This window comes from Dipodomys spectabilis, unplaced genomic scaffold, assembly GCF_019054845.1.
Source record: "Dipodomys spectabilis isolate Male_0828 unplaced genomic scaffold, ASM1905484v1 ptg000783l, whole genome shotgun sequence".
In the NCBI taxonomy this organism is placed as follows: Eukaryota; Metazoa; Chordata; class Mammalia; order Rodentia; family Heteromyidae; genus Dipodomys; species Dipodomys spectabilis.
This window is the reverse complement of record NW_024871460.1, coordinates 22,481,562-22,502,106: the sequence shown is the minus strand read 5'-3', so window position 1 is coordinate 22,502,106 and position 20,545 is coordinate 22,481,562.

The following is a 20,545-nucleotide window of genomic DNA, read 5'->3' as shown; positions in this document are numbered from 1 at the left end:
GAAGTTGAAAAGAATGTGATACATTAAACAACAGAAAGTCAATGACACCAAATTATGGTTTTTATTTTTTTATTGCTGGTACAGGAACTTGAATTCTCACTTGGCTTGTTTGCTCACAGCTAGCATTCTACCACTTGAGCCATTCCCCAAAACCGGCTTTTTGTTGATGAACTAGAGATGGAGTCTCGCAAATTTTTCTGCCATGGGTGGCTAGTTTTGAACAGCTATCCTGCAGATCTTAACCTCTTGTATAGCTATGATTACAGGTGTGAGACATTGGAACCTAGCTTGAATTATTTTTTTATTAGTCCCTGATAAACATAGACATCAAGAGCAACCATTCAGATTTTTTTTAATAGAAGAGTAATTCTATACTTATTGCAAACTTGGGTGTTTGTTTAAACAAACACAAAGACTTGCAACCTTTTGTGGTATATTTCCTTTTCATTTTTGTTAGTAGGTTTAGAGTTACGTGTCTCAAATACAACCACAGTGCAAGTCTGGAAATGATAAAACTTTTTCTTTAGATAGTTTGAGAAAAAGTAATTCAATCCTGCTGAAGGTAGTCTAGGAGATATGATGCTGGGAAAGTGGACTGGAGGCATCTGGACCCTTGGATGTTGCATATAGCTGCCATTGTGAGCAAAAGGCTAGTAAAAATTTAGAAGGCTCATGAACTGCATATTATGAATGGGCATTGGATGCTGTGTGTGTGTGTGTGTGTGTGAGAGAGAGAGAGAGAGAGAGAGAGAGAGAGAGAGAGAGAGAGAGAGAGGGAGGGGGAGAGAGAGGGGGGTTGGTTAAGAGAAGGGACACGCTCAGTGTTTACAAAGTTCACTGTAATTGATGAGTTGGGTTAAATAAAGGGATTGGACTTATCAAAACCCGAAAAGTTTGAAAATACACGAGCAGGTACTTTGTGAGAGCAGAAGTCGGTGGACTGGGGTCAGCAGATGTGTCTCCTCTCGCCCCGGGCACGGTCTCTGATCAATTCCTAAAGGAGATAAAGACCTTCTGATCTCTCATCTCCTGCCTTCACCCTCGCCTCTCTCTCTAACCATCCTTCAAACGGTGGGGGTTGGGGCGTGGGGAGCAATAACGGTTTCTAAGTGATGGCTTCCTCCTGGGAGGTGCTTGGCAGTTCACAAAGCATGGTGTTCCAGGGGCCTGGCCTGGAGGAAGGTTGGCCATTAGCCAGGCTCGGACAAACACCAACCAACCCTTCCCCTTTCGTATTCTTCTCACCTGCGCAGCACATCTGTAGGGCCGGACCCCACTGCAGGCCTGGCCCACCCCGGCCTCCCAGGCACCCCTGGGTGGGGCAGGCTGCAGGCCGGTGGCCCCACAAGAGGAAGAGGAAGCGGAAGCCAGAGGTCCGGGGACCAGGACCCCGCAGGGGCAGAAACCAGGAATCCTAGAGGGGGTGCAGCCCCTGTACCCCTCCCCACCCCCACCCCAGCTCCATGGGCATCTTTCCGGTCTGCCTCCCTGCTAATGGCACTAGGCAGGCCACGGTCAAGGTCACGGTCAAGGACAAGAGGCAGCGCAGGGGCCAAGGCCTCACCAGAGCGTGGCCACCACCACACTCAGGCTGCCAGCCAGCGCTGGAGCCTCCTCCGGATGAGGTGAGTGCGTGGGCTCCGGACCAGGCCCCCTCCCCGTGGTTCCTGGGAGAGGCCCTGGGCCTCCCACATCTGGGTCCCTGAAAACCAGGGAGGGGTGTGAGGCCTAGGACGAGGAGGATGTGGAACTGAGGTCCTCACCTGAGGCCTTCCCCTGAGGCTATACCCCAGCATGGCCTCCTCTTCTCAGTCCACTATCTCCGGAGTAGCGCAGGATGAATGAACAACTGAGTACTTGTGAAACACCTGAATGAAGGAATATGTGCGTGGACGTAAATTAACGTGAAATGGTGGCAGTGGACAGTGCTTCCTTTATGACAATTTACAACCCTTATTTTATGATGGTTTTTCCAAAGAGTTAAGTATGGTACTTTTAGCGAATGGCATTAATAAGACTGTGAATATTTAAAACGAATTCTCTCTCTTAGGTATGGTGGTGCATACCTATAGTTCCAGCAACTCTAAGGCTAAAAGTAGGAGCCTTGTGGGTCAGAAGCCAGCCTGGGCTACACAGAGATACTCTACTCAGTCTTGAAAACATGGGGGTGGGGGGGGGGTTGTTTCTGTTCTCTGCACTTGTCAAAGAAATAATCAACAGAAACCTCTCCTAAGACATCTGTTTTAGTTAATTTGGGTGTATGAATTTGCTTAAAATAATATGAACCTCTCCCTTTTCTTGTTTGTGCTCTATTTTCTTCTACTTTGGACTTTTGAAGCATCATTGGCACTAAAATGTTTTTCTGCAAGATAAGGTGCATTTCAAGAAGACCCAAATGGCTGACTTATTGTACTACCAGGCAGGCATTTCTCTTGAATTCAGGATTGTGAAGAATCCTGTCTGTATTTCTGAAGCAAGTACTGGTTGATTTGCATGTGATGGAATGGAAGAAGGCTAATTATGGCCCAGAGAAGAAAAGAGAGAGAGATTTATCTGTGAACACACACCATATGAAGAATACTTTCATGTAGTAAGTTGCTGCCACAGTTGTAAATTTTTTAGGCCTAGGTTCTAGAAAAGCTGAATGACTTTGGATTTATCATTTGATCTTTTTATGTTTTAATTCTAAGATGAGGGAATTTATCTGGGCCCCTTTCCTGAATTAATGTTCTGCAACACTCTGGCATTGTGTGAGTGTGTGTGTGTGTGTGTGTGTGTGTGTGTGTGAGAGAGAGAGAGAGAGAGAGAGAGAGAGAGAGAGAGAGAGAGAGAGAGAGAGAGAAACAAAGAGAGACAGAGAGAGACACAGAGAGAGACAGAGACAGAGAGAGACACAGAGAGACAGAGACAGAGAGAGAGACAGAGAAATACTGGGTCTTGAACTCAGGGCCCTGGTGCTGTCTGTTAGCTTTTTCGTTCAGGACTGAGCCACAGATCCACTTCGGGCTTTTTGCTGGCAAATTGGAAATAAGAGTCTCATGAACTTTCCTGCCCTGGCTGGCTTAGAATTGCAATCCTCAGATCTCAGCCTCCTGGGTAGCTAGGATTATGGTATGAGCCACTGGTATTCAGCTTGGAACATTCTGTTTAAGAGGGTTGAAAGTGAAATGGCACATGGTGTCATGGAGGTTTAGTTTGCTTACTTCTCTGGAGATTATAGTTTATTTGCCCTCCTGTCCATATTTTAAGATGCCCTGGGACCTGGGTGAGTGAGGAGAAAGGAGGGCAAGATATTCTTCTACATTGCCCAGTTCTCTAGCTCTAACTTGTTTCCAGTGCAGCACAGTCAGACAATGCCTTATGTTTTTGTTTGTCTAGGAAACTGTGTCATTATTGATCTGAATATATTTCAGAGTATAGAGCACAACATTTTGGAGCTAAAGAAAAACCCTTGGAAGATTTTTAAGATACTTAAAAAGGCATTTTACATACATACTAAAATCTTTTTCTGCATGCTACATTTAATAAACACAAAACTCAAAAATGAGATTAATGTTACCTACTTCAGTTATTTCAAGTCTATTGGGAGAAATGGAGCAAATGTTTTACTTGGTAAAGAAAAAAAGATTGACTTTTCCAGGCTCTTTTCCCAAAGAACCCAGTTGGGGTCATGTGTCATTCAGACATGGAACATAATAGGTGATATTTATGGGGAACTAACCATATACTAGGCACTGTTATGTTTAACCTTTTTACTTATGTTGCCCAAGATATTTAATTTTCACCATAAACTTAAGAGCTAGGTACTATAGCAATTTCTGTTTGACCTCTTTGAATGGAAACAGTGCTTGGGAAATGGGTGTCAAGACTCAAAACACAAGCACACAGAGTTTCTCCCAGAAACAGTTTCTGCTCTTGTGTTGTGGGAGATTACGGTCTCTGTATTTTCCAGGATATATACAAAATCTGGGGTGCTGACGATTCATTTAGAAGTGTAGAATGATTAAGACTGAATTAAGAGGAGCTGGTTGTTTGATCATTTTGGGAAAAACATTGTTGAATTCTATTGTGATTCTAGTCACCTCTGCTACTTTGAGCCTAAGTCCTCAAGTATCCTATCTTAAGTAGGTTCCGTTTTACCAGTCGAGGGAGCATAAAATCGATGACATGGAAACCGGTCATCCATGAGTGGCACTTAAGGGCTTTGAACCATGAGTACCAAACATTGTTGTTTTTAGTGCTAGCTCTGTGTCCTGGGCAAAGAACTGGCTGCCAGCCTCCTCATTTTATAAGGACAATTTGTGCAGACAGAGTAGAATGCCTCCATCTCTATAATCCAGAGACACAATGCAAAGTGGGCTTCCAGGGACCTTATAATTAATTGATGAGAGCAAAACAGAAGAGAAGCTGAGAGAGTAAGTGGAATATTATTTTCTTTCTTTCTTTTTGTCAACCAAGTTTCGCCTGGTGGAAGGCAGAGATCAGTTGTGGCTGCCTGAAAAACAGAGAGAGAGAATGCCAGTTTGATTTAGCTCAGGAGGCTGAAACTTTCTGCCCTGAAGGCTGGTGTGATGGAAGAGAACTTCCCATCACTTCCAATATTATGAAAAAAAAATTAAAGCAACAATTTTTATTACTTACCCTGAAGCTAGAGCTTTAGAATGTACTTTCTTCGTTCCCTACCCTCCCTCAACCACTTAGCTTTTAAAAACAAACAATCCATTCATATGTTTCCTATTGTCAGATTAATTGTCCTTTCTCTTTGTTCCTGGGCTTCTTTCTTGGGTATAGCTGTGTTTCTTGGTCTCTTTATTTTATTGAGTACACATTAATTCCATAACCATTTATTGAGTGCATACTATGTACCAGGTAAAGAATGGGTGCTGAGTCTGAGTAGGAGAACAATACACCACAAATAAATTCACCACATGGAGATGTGCAAGATGTGGAAGTAGTGACCACTCACATTCACAAGAAACTTAGGAAGATATCATAGAGCAGTGAATTTTGAACTGTATGTATGTTCAGGCTTAAATGCTTAGAGGAGGGAAAAGTGTGTTGCAATCCTGGATAGCTACAAGTGCAAGGAAAAACATGGAAGAGAGATCCAGAGTGGCTACAAAAGAGAGTTCTTAGAAGATGGAGGAATAGACAGTGAAGGCCCATGGTTACCACATTATTTAGACTTGCTCACAGCCTGGTTAACACTTCATGGTATTTTAAAGCTGAATTTTAAGCAAATGAACAATAAGATTGGATTTTATTTTATTTTGTGAAGTAGCTCAGTAATAATGTTTAGGAGAATAGAAGAGGAAAGAGCTAGGAAGCCAGAGGAAAATGAGGATGCTGTTGCTATGGTCTACATGAAACAGGAGAAGTATAAGTTTGAGATATTTTTAGAAAATAGGACAGGATTTAATGAATAGCTGAATATGAGAAATGAAGGTTTGAAAATCTTCTGAAGTTTTAGAATTGCTAAACTGGCCAAATGGAGATGCCATTAATGGGATCATAAATATGAAATAAGAAAGAGATTGGGGAGAGACAATGGAATATCCAGGTAGATGGAATGCTCAGGTTACGTCCTTGACTGTAGCTGTGAGACCTCTCACAAACATTATAACACATCCCTAGTCTAAAAAGACAAATGAACTAGATACGTCACTTAAAAAAAGGAAATAAAAGGCATCTTAGACTCAGCTAATGACCATTGTGGCATATTTGAGGAGAGTTCTGGTGATTCTGATCCATGTATACGTTTCTGTGAAAAAAAGAAAGGGAGAAGTTACTATAAGCCTTTGAGTGAAAATAAAATAGAGAAGTAGACCGGAATGCCTGGTGTCATAGTGCACACTTACAATCCCAGCAACTCCACAGGTGGAAATGAGAGCAATCACTGCCCCAGACACAGTGTAAGCCTCTATCTGAAAAATATTCATTTTTGTCAAGAACACACAGGAGATGGTTTACAGATGTGAGTGCTGGGTAAAGAGCTTGATCTTGTTTTGCAGATAAAGTATTAGGTATCTTTAACTAAAGAATAGGATTAAGAAGAAGAGCTTGATAAAAATGAAGAGGATAATGATTAGGAAATTTTTCCGAACTTTTTTTTGTGTGTGTCGGTTGTGGGGCTTGAACTCTGGGCCTGAGCGCTGTCCCTCAACTCTTTAGCTTAAGCAAGTGTGCTACCACTTGAGTCACAATGCCACTTCTGGTTCTTTGAGTGGTTGGTTAGAGATAAGAGTCTCATGGACTTTCCTGCCCAGGCTGGCTTTGAACCACAATCCTCAGATCTCAGCTTCCTGAGTAGCTAGGATTACAGACGCGAGCCACTGGTGCCAGGCTAATTTTTCAGAACATTGAACAAACCCTACCACAAGTAAGTGTTAATAAAGAAGAAGGTAGATTCATGTAGTGTATCTTGGTGTAGTGGTTGATGGGATTTACTAGGAAAAAGGAATATATATGCCTATAACATTTATGTTTGAACTAGCTGCTCACTCCTGTAATCTTAGCTACTCAAGGAGCTGAAACTTGGACTGTTAAAGATGGAAGCAGCCTGAGCAGAAAAATCTGTGGGACTCCATCTCCATAGCCAGAAAAATGCCAGACTGAAGCTTGTCTCCAGTGGTAGAGTGATAGAGTGGTAAAGTGGTAGAATGCCAATCAAGAGCAAGAAAGCCAAGTAAGAACAAGAAGCCCTGAGTTCAAGCCTTGGTAACGGCACAAAAACAAAACAACAACAAAAATTTTATGTTTGATTGCTACAATACTCAGAGTAATTTGACTGTAGGACCCACTACAAATAATCATAAATGTAAATTCAATCACACATTAGGTCAGGGTAAGGAAACTAAAAACTCATTTATGATCCTTGATACCATCAGGGACCATATAAGTATTAAAACAAAGCCAAGTATACTTCAAAGCCTAGGCTGTTACTAAACTAGATCCAGCATTTTTTTCTCACTGATAGAATATACAAGATATGAGTCACATATGAGGGACATTGTGATTCTTTATGAGTAAAACATTAAAAAATGTCTGCTTCAAAATAAATGAAACAAATAGAAGTATGAATAACTAGCAGAACAATTCCTAAGAGACTTTAGATCTGTTGTTTTACATAAGTAGACAAAGCCAGATGGGAAATTTGAATAATTTAATAAAGACTATAATTTGTGAACAGGGATATAGAATGTTTCAACAATAGGATATTTCAGCATAAAAAATTCCTTTTAGCAATTTCTGTAGTGAACATGAATTTCTTCAGCTGTTCTTTTACTGGGGAAATTTTAATTTATTTCTTATTGCTAAAAGATTGCTTTGCCAAATAAAGAATTCTTGGTTGGCAGGTCTTTTTTCTCTTAGTACTTGGAATAGATCACTACATTTTCTCTTGGTCTGCAGGGTTTCTGCTGAGAAATGTACTCACTGATGGCAACCTTGAGACTTTCTCTGGTGATGCTTCTTGCCTTTTGGTGCTGTTAAAACTTTTATTTTTAAAATTATTTTCATTTTTGGTGCTGGGCATCTCAGGTCCTTGCTTGTACCAATCAGGCAGGCAGTTTACCATTTGAGTCATGTTCCCAGTCCTTTTGGCTTTTTCATATTATTTTCAGGACTGTGGTTTTGAACTCAGGGCTTTGCGCTTGCTGAGGTACTCTACCACTTGAATCATACCTCTAGCCTTTTTTCTCTATTTTTGAGATAGACCCTAGGAAGATCATGATCCTCCTGTACATGAGATCCTGCTGTACATGAGATGTTAGGCCCATACCACCAGGCCTAGTTTTTTCTGTGTATATGGAATCTTAGGAACTTTTATTGCATGGGTTGGCTTAGAACTGCAATCTTCCTGATATCAGCTTTCCATGTAGTTAGAATGGCAGACACCAACCACCAGCACCCAGCTTCCTTTTTAAGCTTGTATTTAGTTTGTTTTTCAGACAGAATCACATACTTTCTTTTGGGCTTGCTTTAGACCACTATCATCCTACCTATCTATACTTCTTATATAGCTGGGATTATAGTCATGAACTACCAATCATTGCCCCCACTGTTTCTTTAAAAATACTTTCTGGGCATTTTTATTCCTTCATACCTGAGCTTTCTACTATGTGCCAGTTAGGATTTTCATTTTTATTATGGTTGTTTTGTTTTTTTATTTTTTGGTGCTGGGACAAAGGCTTGAATTCAGGGCCTCATGCTGTACCTTAACTTTTCTGCTCAAGACTGGTGCTCTACCACGTATGCCACATGTGGCTCCACTTCCAGCTTCTTAGTGGTTAATTGGAATTAAATGTCTCACAAACTTTCCTGCTTGGGCTCACTTTGAACTTGTGATCCTCAGATTTCAGTCTCCTGAATAGCTAGGACCCTTTGGTGTCCAGCTACAATTAGTATTCTTGATGGGTCCTATGAGTCTTTAGGCTCATTTATCTTTTTCATTCTTTATTCTTTTTGCTCCTCTAACTGGATAATTTCAAATATTTTGTCTTAAAGCTTAGTAATTATTGCTTCTGCTTACTTGAGTCTACTGTTGAAGATTTCTATTGGCTTTTTAATTTCAGTCATTGTATTCTCTAGAATTTGTCTTTTCTTTACTGGTTCTATTTCTTTGTGTTTTGTTTTCCAAATTTTACTTAATTTTGTATCCAATTCTTGTATTTTGGTGAACTGTGTACTTCTTTATAAGAATTTTTCTGATTTTGTTGGCTGTAGTGTAACTCTTTCCTCTTTCTGTCCCTCTGTCTCTGTCTCTGTCTCTACTCTGTCTCTGTTTCTGTCTCTCTCTTTGACAGTGACTTGTTCTATACCCCACCAGTGTGGTCTAGAACTCATTATATTTACCCCACGTGGCCTTGAATTGATGATTCTCCTGCCTTGCCTTCTGGAATGCTGGGATCACAGGGGTGAGCTACCATATCTAACAGATCTTCTCTTCAAGGGCCTGTTATTGGAACTTTATTAGTTTCTTTTGATGTTACCATGATTCTTCGATTTGTAATAATCCTGTGTTCTTTCATGTATTTGTACATCTCAGGAGAGAGAGAGACACTACTTCTGCCTTTTAACAGGCAGAATGGGCCTTTCATACTTAACCTAGCTTGAGATTCTGACTGAACCAGCTAGTGATGACCCTAGAAGGCAGGGCTTGTTGTTCTCTAGGTGCTTGGGCTTCTGTCTCTATTCTGAGATTAAGTGAGGGTGCTGTCTGGGTTTTACTACCCAGTAAAACCACAGGCTGGGCTCTGCAATCAAGTAGAGTTGCTGGCTAGACACTGCCATCACCTCTGGGCAGGGTGCTGCGTGTGTTCCCTGGCTGGAGAGTGTCACTATCTGGGTTCTGAGGTTGGGCAGAGTTTCATAATGGACTTTGAGGTTTGGTAGAAATGCTGCTCAGAATGAATGAACCCAGAGGCTATGCTGTAAAAAAATGTACACCGGGGCTTACCTCCTCCGCTGAGCGGTTGTTGAGATTCCCAAGATAGACAGTTTCAATTCTTAAATTCAATAAAAAATGTCCTGCAGCATGTGTCTCCCTCCTGAGTGGGAGTTCAGTGGGGCTTCGGGTGGGATCTGAGCTACAGCTGAACGGTTGGACCCCTGGGTTGGGCAGGTCTAGCTTCTGGGCTCTGCGTTCGTCTATAGAGATGGTGTCTCCTTGCCTGTGCTGGACATGGGTGTGGACTCTGAGGCTAGGGGTAGAAACTGCCTCTGTATGAACACAAGTCACTGAGTGCTCCTGGAGGGATCAACATGGTTCTGCAAGTGAGCTGTACCATTGGCTGGTGTCTGTGATTGGATCCTACCACTAGCAGGACCACAAAGCTACCATACCAAGGTCCACATGCTGGATGCTGTGAACTTACCCCTTTTCTTTATTTCCACCAGACCCCAAGAGGTATAACCTTGCTACAACACCACAGTGTTCCTCATTAGAGAGCAGGAGTGGCTTTGTGGCAGGCATCTTGGAATGTGAAGGAAGTTGGAGGTCACCTCCAGGTATCTTTTCTCACAGCAGAACTGTGAGCACAGGGAGATGGCCCCTGTGGGCTGCTGTGATGACTTACAGGAAGGGCAGTGTTAATGTGGTTACAAAGGCACTGTTCTTTTGCACTGCAATGTGGATTTTATTTGATGATTTGGTTCATGTGACGTCTCATGCTCATTTAAAGTTTAGGCGTGTTTTATTTTGTTTTTTCATAAAACCGATAATCTGTTTGGCTAGTATCTAGTAGAATTTTCTATGAAGGGGAGTGAACTTTCTGACTGCATTGCTCATGTCACCTTTATATTTTTGCAGGAAAAAAAATCACTTCCTTGTTGGACCATTTATGAAAGCTTGTAAAAGAAAAAAAGTTAGACTTCCCTGGATTGGAGTCCTTCTCGTTCTTACTGGCTTTGTGCATGAGTGCTCTGGTTTAGTTCCATATGTTTAGCCAGCTCTGTATTAAGTTGAAATGACAAAACAAAGAGAAAGTGTATGTCTCTTGTTTCATGATGTTGGTAAACTTCTCACATAGTTTCCAACTTCATCTGCATATGGCCCTTTTGTACCCACATCATCATTTTGAGATTCTTTCTTCATCACTAACAAATATTAGATCTATGTTATATGACCAATTGGAAGCTGTATTTGTTACATCTGATTAAGTATTCTAGATCATTAAGGCATGTGTAGCTCATCCAAAATTTATTATCCAAACATCTGTCTATTCTTTCATAGGTTTTTTTTCCCTCCCCCATTGGCTTTTCTGAGTTAAATAGAAAGAAAATCAGAGGACAATTGGAAGGCTGAAAAAATGAATGGAGGTTATCACCAACACCAATTAAATTCTTTGAGAAACAGATGGGAAATCATGGAAATCAGCCTTACACTGACTCCATTTCAGGGTTTTCTGTGGGAACTAATGTCTTACTGGCATCCTGAGTCCATGTAGTTTAGGGATTAGGAACGTAAGCTTTGATGCCAGTGTCCTGGGCTCAAATGTGACTTTGCCATGATTCCTTATGGACCCTGAGGCCAATTGCAAGTCATCTATGTGTACCAATTTCTTTCTTTTTTGCAGTCCTAGGGCTTGAACTCAGAGCTTGTTTTGCTCAAGGCTAGTGCTCTACCACTTGAACCACAGTGCTACTTCTAACCTTTTCTGAGTAGTTTATTGGAGGAGTCTCATGGACTTTCCTACCTGGGGTGGCTTGGAACTGATCTTCAGATCTCAGCTTCCTGAGTAGCTAGGATTACAGGCGTGAGACACTGACGCCCAGCTCAATTTCTTTATCTATCACACAGGACTCATAACTAAAACTCTCCACTGTCAAGGGTGTCTAAAATCCTAATCCCTGAAACTTGTGAATATGTTAACCTGGAAAAGGGAAATTATAATTGCACCGAATTTACCATCTCTAATAATCTGATTTTCAAATGGGTGCTGATGATCCTGGATTATCTAGGAGGCTCCAAAGTAGACAGACTCAAGGGTCCCTTAAATGGAAGCAGAAGAGGAAATGGAATAGTGGAAAACAGCCAGAGCTGGGCTCCTGTGGCTGATGCCTATAATCCTAGCTACTCAGGAGGCTGAGATCTGAGAATTGGGGTTCCAAGCCACCTCAGGCAGGAAAGTCCATGAGACACTTATGTCCAATAAACTACTCAGAAAAGGCTAGAAGTAGCACTGTGGCTCAAGCTGCAGAGCACTGTAGCCTTGAGAAAAGAAGTTCAGGGACAGTGCCCAGGCCCCAAGTTCAAGCCCCACAAACAACAAAGCAACACAACAGCAAAAAAGAATAGCCAGAAATCAACAATATAGCTGTGAAGACAGCGGAAGGAACCATCAGACAAGGAATATGAGTGGGTCCTAGAATGCCCTAGACCCCATCCTAGAGCTTGCACAGAGGGGTTGCTTTTCATCACCTTACTTCTACTCGGAACATCAAATGTTGGACAACTACCCATAGAATTGTAAGACAATTGTAAGACTTTTAAGTGTGTAGTAATTTGTTATATCAGCAATAGAAAACAAATATTCTACCCTGTAGAGGTGTTGTAAGGCCAAATCAATTGTTTAGAACAGGCCCTGATACAGGGCGTGTGTGAAATCAGTATTAGCTAATTTTAGTATTCATGGTATTAATGCTCCTTCGAGTCTTTGTCCTTTGTCATAGTTGTCTTGTGATTACCCAAATTTCCACCAAGACTATGAATTTGTCATTTCACCGTAAGCTAGACTAAAACTCTAGGAATTTGTCAAAATTACCACTTTAGTCTCAGCTGTTTCTGACTCTAGTGGCTTCTGGTAAAGGTAAGCAGATCTCGGGTTTTACTGCCTCTTCAATTTTAGAATGGTCATTTGTCTTTTGCTCTCTGATGGATCCAAGGAAAGTTGTTTGTTTTCAGTTTGATTTGTTGTAAGAACAGGAATGATGAGTTGCACTCTCCTTACATGTTAGAGCTGAAGTTGGAAGTGGGAACTATGTCTGTATTTCATGGCTCTAAGGTTCGTGTCTGTCCTCATGAAATCTTCATTTTTACAGTTGATTTCTTTCTGATTCCTATTCCTTGGTTTTTACCTTATCAGTTTTAAAGAGTAGGCATGTTTTTCTTTACGATTGTCTTCTTGAATTACATTTTTAACAGGATACACAATCAGTATCTTTACTGTATATTCCCAGTTTGGTACTTTTATCATTTAACATTTTCTCTTGAAAGTATGACAGTAGGACAAAGTGAAGGCATTATGACAATTTGTGAAAATTGTACCTTTTTCTGCGAGTTAGATTATTAATGGTTCAGTTCTTACATTGATTCTCTCCAAATACCTGTTTATAATATATACTCACTTTGCCAATCAAGAACTGCTTCTGCTCCTCTATAGCTCTTATGTTAAGGTAGTCTTGTCTATTAGCTGAACCACTAAGCTTTATTTTCCTAGCTCAACAGGAATTCTCAGGATAATTCAATCTGCTAACACCTACTTCCTGGGTAGGGAGCTGGAGTTCTAGTATTTCCTTTTCCCTGATTTTACAAAACTAACTAAACACCAAAAGTTCCTAGAGATGGAGTAATCACCTCTCAAGTTTTTTTTTTTCCCCCAAATCATTTCTGAATCAGAAGAAGCAGTAGCAAAGACTGGCTGTAGAGGTCTGATATCTAACCAAGTAGGAAGAAAGATTCTGCTTTGAAAACATGGATGAGTCTTTGGATGTGGAAATTTACAAGGCTGAGAGAGTTCTGAAACATCTTTAGAAGCTGAGTACAGCAGAATAATGGGAGGCTGTGTGCTGGCTTGGCATTGGAGACTGTCTGGCACAAACTACACTGTAAACAACTCTTCAAACATTTGCATCTGCATACATGACATTGGATTCTCAAAACATCCAATTAAACACTTGTCAATGGAAGAAATGTTTGCTTCTTAAGGAGACTGGCGTCAGCCTTGGCCTTTCTGATGGAGAGGCAGTTTCAGCTGATACTGTTGTATGCTCTTCCTTTCTTGGTTTGATCTTGTCCTTGTTCAGACAAAATTTTTTTTGACAACTGTGGGGACAATGCCAAGCTGTGTACTACTTAATTAGGTGACTAAAGAGAAACATTCTGGCTATGTGTACTTCTCAAACCCAAGTAAATCTCAGTGCTTTGCTTTCTTTTATTCCATCATAAAATATCTGTGCTTATTTTCTACATATATATATATGTATCTGTATATACACATAGATAGATAGCTATAAAGATATATGTGTATATTTGGGAAGGGATAGTTTTAATTTTAGTTTTCTATTATTATTATTAGTTTCAATTCAACAAGTCAGATTATGAGTACAATGCATTTTGATCAATGTCACCCCTTCCATCATTCTATTTTTTCCCAATCTCATCCATCTCCTTAAGTATTGTAGTTTAACTTATATATGTATATATATAACTTTTATATATTGATATACTGAACATATTTGTCTACTCTACCTTTTTCTGTTCCTTTGTCCACATCCCATTTTTCTTTCCCCTGACAAAACATATTTCAGTTTTCTGGCATTCATTTTGTTAAACTGTTCATTTCAGAAAAGTGACACCATTGGAATCCTCCCCTGAGTCTACCATCTTTTAGTCATTTTATTAGTGCATATGTGTATGACCCTGTACTTGAAATTGTAAAAAAGTAGCTGACATTAAGAAAAAGAGAGAAAAGCTGCACTGATATGTTTTGTTTCTATATTTTGTCTAAGAATGGAATTCATTTTTTGAACATTTCAAAAACGCAGAATAAACATTAGTGGTTATGTCTATATGGTAGATGTACATCCTTATTCTTGCTGGCACAAATGCTCAATTGCAGATGTCTGCAATTTGGAACAGCAAAGAAGGATTTGGACAGATGTGATAGAAATACACAGCAGGAGAGGAGGGAAAAAAAGGGAAAGGAATGAAAATATTTAAATTTTTTCTTTGGAAAAGTTGTTGTATAAATGAAGAAAACACTGTCTTTGAGAAAATTTCCCAACTCCCTGGCCGCACTTTCCTAATCTATTAAAGAATATTCAAAGGACAAATAAAATTTAATGGCTGTAAATTGCAATCACAGTACTGACTCCATTTGGACAGTTATAAATGCTCAGCTAATATTATCAAGTAATGAAATGTTAATAATTTTTTGGGACTAAAGAGTCTTAAACATTCCCATAGGGTGTAGGGAAGGGGCAAAAGATAGAAAATTCAGAAAATCAATGCTATGGGTAGAAAGCTGGCTTTGAAAAGTTTGGCAGTTCTGTCACTGGCGTAGGGAATGAGAAGCTGTGTGCATGTAAAGGAGCACCCAGATTTGGAGATAAGGGTGGAAGAAATACAAAGCATCTCATAGTCAGGAAATTGCAACCTCCATTATGGAAAGGAAGAGAGCTTTTGCTGAGCATGGGGGCAGTGGGAGTGGAATTTGGGGCTTAAGGAGAGTGGAAAATTTTTTTTGTGGCAGCTGCTAGGGAGAATTTGATAGGTGTCAACTGAAAATAAACATAAAGGTTGCCCAGCAATGCAGAAGATGGAGCTGAGGCCAGACAGCTCTAGCTGACAGTACGGATACTTGGCTTGGTTGCGTGAAGGTTGATGGTAGCATTAGACACTCTGGAGCAAGCACAGAGAACATTCAAGATGAGTCTGACAAGCAGGGAATATGATGTAGAAGAAAGGAAAAGGCATTCACGAATGCTAATAAAAACGTTGGTACCTATAGCCACCAATAAAATTGTAAGCTAATAGTAATCTGAAATAGCATTTGCATGGATAGATGTGCCCACAGAGGTCTATTTGGCTGCTAACCGTGTGCCACACCTGTGTGGAATGATGGCTGATAACAATGAAGGAGATGCAGGTCACTTTAAGAGCTAAAACTCTGGGCAGATGATTCATATAACAGCCTTTCCCTTGAAAAGCTTTAGTCTTATGATGTAACCTGGGTAATTTAGATTCTGATTGTGAAGGAAGTAAAAGGAAGGAGCTAGAACATCATAGAAGAGGACATTCACATAACCTGTGTGAAGCGGGGCAGGCCAGGAATAGCATGCTAGAAAATATCTTGCCTGAGATGAGCTAAGATGATGTAATGGTGTGGGGGTAAAAGATGACAGGAAGTGAGAGGGGGAAAAATAGGTGTATTGAGTTAGCCAAGGTAGATAACAGATTTCATGGAGAAGGTGATAGAAGAGTCATGTATTAAACTGTGAGAGAAATCAAGATTCAAAGGGGTACAGTTTGCAGAAGAAAAGAGATGCCAGAGAACAGAAAGAAGAGATACAGAGACTGAAACTCTGGAAATGAAAGGGTGATTTTGCACTTTTGAGCTTGAGATATAGGATAATGACGACCACTCAGTTAACTCTTGGGACATAGGAGATTCTTGTAGAACATGGTGAGTTTGGAGATCATTCATTTGGGTGAACAAATCACGTGCAAGTGAAAGGAATGTAAATAAATGATTAAACAGAAGAATTTGTAGTGTTCGTAATAAGAAAGTTCATAGGCGCATCACTGTTTAGGAATACCTGGGCCATGGTTCAAAATAATATTATATGGACCCATCTCCAGTCTTATTCATTCATTTTTTTTATCTCTCAACTTGCTCTGCTTGTTTTCATTTTGAAGACAGGCTCTCTGCACATGGTAGACAAAAGTCACATCCTAGAATTCTTGGTAGAAATAATTTTTATTAGCCCCTCTCCATTTTAAACTGTAGATTTCACTGCTGATCAGCTTTGGTGAGACAATTGCCACTGAAAAGAGGAGGGACACCACACACCATACAGGGCCAGAGGGGAAAGCTCCTGGGCCAGTCAGGGGGCAGAATGAAGGGAAAGTGATGGAAAAGACTTTGTTGTGTTTCTTCCTGAAAGGAATGGAGAGTCAAGGCAAGAAGCTTTGGGATAGACTAATTTGAATAATCTTCATGGGGTCTAGTATGGAGAAGCTGTCCCCAGTGGTACGATGCCTGGCCCTCAGCTGCTTAAGGCAGAATATTGTCTTGGTCTATGTAAAGGAAGTTGGGAGGTATGGCCAACTTGGTCTGTGGAAGTTGGGAGGTTCGTACATGGGAGGCATATTTGCAGAGGTAGATATTAGCTAATCCTTGGAGGAGAGACAGTCTTCTCAGAAGGCTCTAGATGCCACCACATTAAAAATACATTAAATGAAATATTCTGGTATATCAGCCATAATTCAGGGCCATAAAAGATTCTGATTTCCTTTGTTTGGGTCATCCCATGTCTGTAGTTTGAGATGTGAAATATGAGATGGGTAAATGTATGGTGATTGACAACCCAGATCCAAGTGTGGGAACACTAACCCAGATCAGTGTTTTGTCTAAAGAGAAAAACAAAGCAAAACCAAAACAAGCCTGAGAATGGAAAAGCATGCTGGTGAGTAGAAACTGTGTCTGCTAATTTACGACCAGGTGCCCTGGAGTCATCTGGGTTGGGATGACCAGGCTATAGAGTTCAAATGTGAGGGTGTGTAAGGGTTTTCATTTGGTTTTGTTCTAAGGACTCTCTTGGCACATTTGCTCTCTGTAGCCTGATGCCTTCAATTTGTCCCACTTCCAACAAGCCAATAGAGCTCTTGAAACTCAATGTTCAAAACAGAACTGGAGCTTTAGGCCTCATTTCATGTTCTCCAGTTCTCCTGGGTAAATACTGGTATTTTCCTTAATGCCTTCAAAAGACACGTTGGCTTTCTCTTTGACTCTGTTCCTTCTTCTGGATAAAATCTGTTCCCCTGAAACATATCCTAGATTTTCTCCTCCTGTGCCTTAGCTGCTGCCTAACTAGTTTCTCCTTGTATATCAAACTTTCTTATTATTATCAGATTTATCTCACTGGTGAAAAATCACTTATTCCCTGTCATTTCAACACGAAGAGAATTTTGTGTGTACGTAGCACAAAGGTAAGTGTCTCAGGTGTTCAAATCATTTAACCTTCTTTCTCTATTTATTACAGTATTAAGTGGCTTAATCAAGAAAATGAATGCTTAAAGACATTTTATAAAAAGCAAAATAGTTCAAAGGATGGTAATTTGTTGATTTCTCATTCGCTGAGTCTTAAGTCCTATTCATTCATATAATCATTCATGCCAGTACTGGGGCTTGAACTTGCACTCTTGCTTAGCTTTTTTTTGCTCAAGGCTGGGACTCTACTACCTGAGCCAGACCTCCATTTCTGTTTTTTTTGTTGGTGAGTCAGAGAAAAGAGTCTCTCTGATTGGCTTTCCAGGACTGGCTTTGAACCTTGATCTTCAGCTCTCTGCCTCCCAGGAGCTAGTATTACAGATATGAACCACCAGTGCCTGCTCATAAGTTCTTTTTAAAAGCAATCATATTTAATCCTATCTCCTTTTTAATGAATAATTTCCTTTCTGTCCCCACATGTAGGCTAAGTTCTGTGTTTGTATTTTTTAACTGTCATCCCTTTGTCTCTTCTTTCTGCCAGCTACATCTTAATTCCTTCAAAGTATGCCTGAAATCTCATCTCTTGTAGAGTATTACTAATTATTCAGATTACTCAAATTCCCTTTTTTCTCTTCCACTTCAATTTAACTACTGATTTTCTTACTCTTTAATTATTGTACACCTCTTAGTTTCTCCCTGTTTTATACTTTTGAAGGCAGGGATCCTTACTTTCACTTCTTTTGTTGGCAGTTTTAGGTGACACAGTTTTAAACAAATAGTTGCTAATCGATTAATTCTTAGCTGGTAAAAGTGCTAATTCATAATAATTGCACTTTGCATATACTTTGTGAGCTTCTCTTTCCCCTGGGAAGTAATCATTTTGGATTGATTACACTGACAGATGCTGGAACAACTTTGTTCAATTAAGTGAATCCTTATTAAGTTCTAAAACATATGGGTACATGCTGAAAAAAGTATCCATTATTTTCAGTTAGTCAACAAATAATTACTGAATATCTGCTGTTTACCCTGTACTGTCCTATGTATTATAAGAAATATTTACTACTAGTCATTTAGATGTTAAAAATCTAGACACGAATGTAACATGGTCCTTAATCTTAGCCACAATGAAATCACTGGATGGTTATAAAGCATTACAGAAGGGCAAGAGATATGCTTGTGGCTACGTGGAGAAGACAGTAATTTATTCTGACTTAGGAACTTCAGGAAAGGGTTCACAGAAGACATTTAGGAAAAAATGACAGGAGGGATGCATTGGCACTCAGATTTGCTTTGTGAACACTTTGTGTTTTCCACATGGTGTTGGTAAAAATTAGTCTGTTGAAATAATAAGTGTATATGTAAGAGTATGTATACTTTTCTTATTCATCTGACTGACAACAGCTTACCCTTACTATTATATGCAAAACAAATGTGACAAGATTCTGAGATGAAGAAAAGATACATCAGCGGTGTGAGAGATATCTGACCACTCTTGATTGGGTCATGTCAGAGAAGATCAAGTAGTTCTAGCAGTATGTAAATTTGCAGTGCAGATTATACAGTACTGCATACCAACTATATTATACAAAGATTAGACAAAGGAAAGCAGGTTTGACTACGTTTCTATTAGATAAAATTGATCTGTGATAAAAAGAATAACAAGAGACAGAAACATTATATAACACGTTCAGGTTTGTGAGACATAGCCAAAGTGGTGCAAATAGAAAGCTTTATAGCCCCTCATATATACTGTGGAACAAAGGAAAATATAATATTGGTCTAACCACTTGCCTTAAAGACTTAGGAAAAGTAAAAATATGAACCAAAGCATGATGAAAGGAAAGAACCAAGTACAGGAATCAATGGGATTGAAAGAAGAAAAGCAGTAAAAAATAAATCCATGAGTCAATTCTTTAAAATAGTCAATAAAATGGACAATGATCTAGCTATACTGACAAAGAAACAAATTAGAAAACAAACATACAAATTTCAGAAATGAACCAAGCTATCTGTGATACTACTGCAGACCCTAAAAGATAAGGGGATTATTACTAGTTCTTTATACAAAAATCTGATGAAGTAAAACCGACTGTTTCTTTGGAAAAAAAAAAACCCAAATCATTTCAACTCATTCAGTATGAAATAGATCATTTGAATAACACTGTAACTAGAGTGTATAACTTTTAACTGGGGTGTAGCTCAATGGTAGAGCATTTGCCTAGCATGCATGAAATCTCTGACACTTCAAAACAAAACCCTCCAAAACTTGCAGTTAAAAACAAAACAAAACAAAACAAAACTCCAGGTGTACTTTAGTGCAGTTTCTTTGCCTATGGCTGATCATTTAAAATCTTTTGTTAACCAACGGTACAAATATTTATTCTAAACTCCTGCTTTGCAATTAGCATTATGGTGGGTGGAACTATTAGCAATTCAAGTACAGAAGTGTAAGCTTTGGAGTGTATGCATGACTGTGTGTGTGTGTGTGTGTGTGTGTGTGTGTGTGTAAGAGAGAGAGAGAGACAGAGACAGAGACAGGGAGAGAGACAAAGACTAAGAAACAGAAAAATGAAGATAGGTAGGTAGATAGATAGATAGAGATAAAAACAAAGACAGAAGCATCTGCAAACATGTGTAAGGCAATGTACATAACTTCTCTTTTCGTATTTCTAATGTTCCACTATAAATAATGAGAGCTACAATGAAACATAGCATTTATAATCCGATCCAACTCTTAACTTGCCAAGGAGAATTTCTCTATAGTATAATCATTGTATTGTCAAATCCATGTGAATTATGTAAAACAAAAGAAAAACAAATGGCCTAGCTAAGGTTTGGCAGCAGCAACAAGGAGCCTATCAGTTTGTTGTAATGCATTGCATCAAAAAGAGTGTCTTCCAAGTAACTCTAATTCTTGGAATGAATGAAAAATCATATGAAGAATCTGCAACTCCGGTTAGGAAAGAAGTAAAGACAAGTCTTTGTAACTTTCTCAGTTTTTTCTTCTGATAACTAGGATGCTTTAGCAGTTTAGGTTTTTTTTCTCAACATCAGTTAATTGTTCTGTAGAATCTGTTTGAAGAGCTATTTTCACATTTCCTGGAACTTGA